The following is a 4,380-nucleotide window of genomic DNA, read 5'->3' on the forward strand; positions in this document are numbered from 1 at the left end:
CGAGCGAGCGCGGGAGGGTCAGAGAGAGAGGGAGACACAGAATCTGAAAACAGGCTCCAGGCTCTGAACTGGCTGTCAGCACAGAGCCCGACGCAGGGCTCGAACCCATGAACCGTGAGATCATGACCTGAACTGAAGTCGGACGCTTAACCGGCTGAGCCACCCAGGCGCCCTTTTTTTTGGGGGGGGGGGGCAAGCTCTGTGCCCAATGATGAGGCCTTCCCCAGATGGCTGACTTCTTTGTGAAGATTGTGTATCCCGGGCAGCCCTCCTCACCTGGGGTCCAAGGAAACTCTTTTCCTTTCTCTGTAAACTTTTTAAGAGAGGCTCGTTCATTTTGCATCGACATAGTGTAAAAGGTAGACAAGACATAGTTAACGGACAAGCTGGGATTGAAAAGTGGACAGCGTTTAGGAGGCGCTTAAGAGACTGAGACAAAGTCGGACGATTAACCGACTGAGCCCCCCAGGTGCCCCTCAAGTCACTCATTCTTGACATCATTCCCACTGGACAGAAGGAGAACCCCGAGGTCTCGAGCAACTACGTAGCTGGTCCAGTGTCACACAGCTAGTTCAAGGTGGAGTCAGAATTTGAACATATGTTCATCTGGTTCCATAGCACTTTCGCTTCATCACACGAGGGACCCTTAGATATTTTATTCCTTCAAGCTGCCTCGCGGCCAAGCTTCCTGGAAATGTAGGAGAACACTGAGTAAGATCTGTTGTTTTTCTTGAAGGAGTTAAGCAGACACTTCACATTTTCCATCTCCTCTGAAATCACCGGGGGAGGGGGGGGTGAATGCTGCTAAAAGGGAACCCTGTAGGCAAAATAACACACTGCTAATCATTATCAAAGATTCTCCTGAAATTGGTTTTTCTCATAGCAGTCACTTTGGGCTTCGAAGGGCAATATCTTAAGCCCTAAAACGCGAACTTCTCATGGTTTCAAAAAGCTCCTTGTTGGCAGATTTCCAAGAAACTTGATTCAGCACGCTCTGCGGGCCAGGGACGACAAGCCACAGTGTGCCTCCAAATCAGTCAACCAACAGCCTCCCATCCCGGGCACGCCAGTCCTACTCGACTTCCTGCAGCTTTGTGAGCGGACCTGCTCTCCTGCCCTGTGCACCTGCTGTCACTTGGCTGAACACGTCCCCGAAAACACAACTACTTGCCGGTGAATTTGTCCTTCAAGGCACCACAGCACCAGGAAGGCACCTCCCTGCCCCACCCACACTAGAGGAAGGGGCCCTTATCTGAACCCTAAAGCAGCCCCCAGTGGTCCACTCTCAGGGTAGCCAGGGGAGAGGCTTTAACACCTGCGCTTTGCCTCAGATGTACCCCGGGAAGTATGGAGCTTAACAAGTTCTCCAGGGGCGCCTGGGTGGTCCAATGGGCTGAGCATCTGACTCACGATTTCAGCTCAGGTCATGATCCCAGCATCGTGGGATCAAGCCCTGCATCGAGCTCCCTGCTAAGTGTGGTGCCCGCTTACGATTCCGTCTCTTTCCCTCTGCCCCTCCCCCCCACCGGTGTGCACTAAAATTAAAAAAATAATAATTAATTTTTAAAACAAACAAACAAACAAACAAACAAGTAAGCAAGTTTTCCATGTGCTTGGGAAGATGTCCTAGGCCTAGCTTTCCAGAAGTGAGTCATTACTTCATCTTCAAAATGTTTAGCCTACGCTTGTGAAAAAAAATCAACAAACTGTTACAGGTGCTCATTGTGTTCCAAGCTCGGTGTGCGAGTCTCCCTTGTCAGCTCACGCCAGGGTCAGAGCTTCGGTGAGGAAGATACAATTAGTATCGGCATTTTTTAGATAAGGAAACAGAGGCACAAGAAAGTGAAAAAACTCATCTGAGGTTACTCATACACTAAGTGGTAAGGCTGTCCTATCTGTGGATTTCTTTCGTTAAATCATCTCATTTTTTACATTTATATAATGTATTTGAATTTAATGTAACATCTACGAGGGAAGGGATTTTGAGCTGTTGGCTCATTTCCGGACCCTCAGGCGCCAGAAGAGTGTCAGGTGCAAGAGTAACAGTCACCACACATTTGTTGGTTGAATAAATGAAAACAGAAGCATTTAACGTGGGGCTGAGGTGGTGATGTTTTTTTTTTTTTTTTCTGATACAAAAAATATATGGAATAATGTTACTGTTAAAAAGTGTGCACCACCTGAAATCAGACCATATTCCTGGAGCCGTATCTCTGGCCCAGTTAGGGAAGCCCTGGTCTTTCTTTTTGTACTGACCACAGTCCATTGTAGTTTTCTCTTCCAGATTGTGAGCTCCCGCAGGCAGCAGACAGGGACTGGATTCATTCATCTTTGCATCCCTGTGCCTGGGGTCAAAGTCAACCACTGCATCCCCCACTTCTTGCCAGAAGGAATTGATTTTAGAGCTGTTGAAATCAAAATCCTTGCAGAAGCTTTGAGATCTAGAAGGAGGCAATAAGATTAAATGCATGGCAAAGAGGGGTGCCTGGGTGGCTTAGTCGGTTAAGTGTCCGACTTTCGCTTAGGTCACGATCTCGCGGTTCGTGGGTTCGGGCCACGCGTCGGGCTCTGTGCTGACTGCCAGCTCAGAGCCTGGAGCCTGTTTCAGTCTGTGACTCCCTCTCTCTCTGACCCTCCCCTGCTCACACTGTCTCTCTCTCTCTCCTAGAAATAAATAAAAAAAAATTAAAAATAAATAAATAAAAATTAAAAAATAAATAAATAAATTCATGGCAAAGAATAACGAAGTCAAGGAAGCCTGTACTAATGCTCACTAAAGGTGTTATTGGGCGTCAGGGGGCCTGAACTCTACTTCTGGTTGATTCTTCGTACCCCAGAGATAGTCCACCTCTTTGAGTGGGGGGCCTTTCTCAGGCTGTAAATTCCTTGCGGATAAAGATCATGTCCTTTTTTTTTTTTTTTAATGTTTTATTTATTTCTGAGAGAGAGAGAGAGACAGCATGATCAGGTGAGGGTCAGAGACAGATTGAGAGAGAGAGAGAGATACAGAATCCAAAGCAGGCTCCAGGCTCTGAGCTAGCTGTCAGCACAGAGCCCGATGCGAGGCTCGAACCCACGAACCGTGAGATCATGACCTGAGCTGAAGTCAGATGCTTAACCGACTGAGCCACCCAGGCACCCCAAAGATCATGTCCTTCTTGTTATTCCCCATTTTATCTTTAGAACCTGCTTACTTCCTGGCATATGGAAGATGCTCAGTAAAAGCCATGGGATGAATGAATGAATGAATGAATGGGCAATTCTTGAACATGTTCTAATAAGAAAAGTATAACAGGCTTACCCACTCATTTTCCCATTTCCACAGGAAATTATTTCTATGTATAATATGCTTGTGGGAAATGATTTGGTTGGCAAGGCTGACTTCATGCTGTCTGAGAAGAGCATTTTACAGAAGCTGGAAAAATAGTGATTAGCTACATAAAAGGCAGAAGATGATGAGGCTTGTCCAGGAGATGATTTTGTGTCCAGTCCCAGCCTGAACCTCACTAGGCACCTGAATTCCAGTCCCGGCGGTCAAGTTCTGGGGTCGGAAGCAGTGACCTCACCAGCGGGCAGGAGCTCCAGCTTGTGATTCAGGATATGGGTTCTGCTTTGAATGAGATGCCCACAAGAGTATCACAAGCTCGGGGCAGGGGAGCAGGAGGGAGGGCAGGCAGGAAGTCGATGGTAATCAAACTTTCCTTGGTTTGCAGCAGCCAAGCCCAAAGCACACAGAGAAGATACAAGTGGAACCTGTCAAGACCTGAGTAGGAAGCAAAGCATGAAGAAGCAGAACTCAGAGCACCCAGGGTCCTATTTTTGCTTTCGGTACCCAATTTTGGAGACTCAGCTTGGTGGTGGGCAGGAGAACCAGGCCAGAAGAATAATGAAAAAGACTGATGCTCATACATCAGATCAGTAGAAAGGTCTGATGTAAGTCCTTCCCAACCTCCAGATTCTCCATAGAGTGGTGAGGGCACCCAACAGCTTTATCTACTAGCTTGTCAATTTCTTGGCATGAAAAAAGAGGATCCTGTAGGATTTTGATGGTTTCCTGTCACACAGTTAGGTCTTCCATCCATCTTGAATTTATTTTCATATATGGTGTAAGAGAGAGGTCCAGTTCTCCCAGCACCATTTGCTAAAGAAACGGTCTTCTTTCCATTGGATACTCTTTCCTGCTTTGTTAAAGATTCATTGGCCATATATCTGTGGGTCCATTTCTGAGTTCTCTCTTCTATTTCATTGATCTGTGTGTCTGTTTTTGTGCCAGTATCATAGGGTCTTGATGATTATAGCTTTGTAATACAGGTTAATGTCTGGGACTGTGTTGCCTCCAGCTTTGTTTTTCTTTTTCAACATTACTTCGGAAAAAAAAAA

The sequence above is a fragment of the Hyaena hyaena genome, unplaced genomic scaffold (assembly GCF_003009895.1).
Source record: "Hyaena hyaena isolate Hyena2069 unplaced genomic scaffold, ASM300989v1 scaffold_268, whole genome shotgun sequence".
Classification (NCBI taxonomy): Eukaryota; Metazoa; Chordata; class Mammalia; order Carnivora; family Hyaenidae; genus Hyaena; species Hyaena hyaena.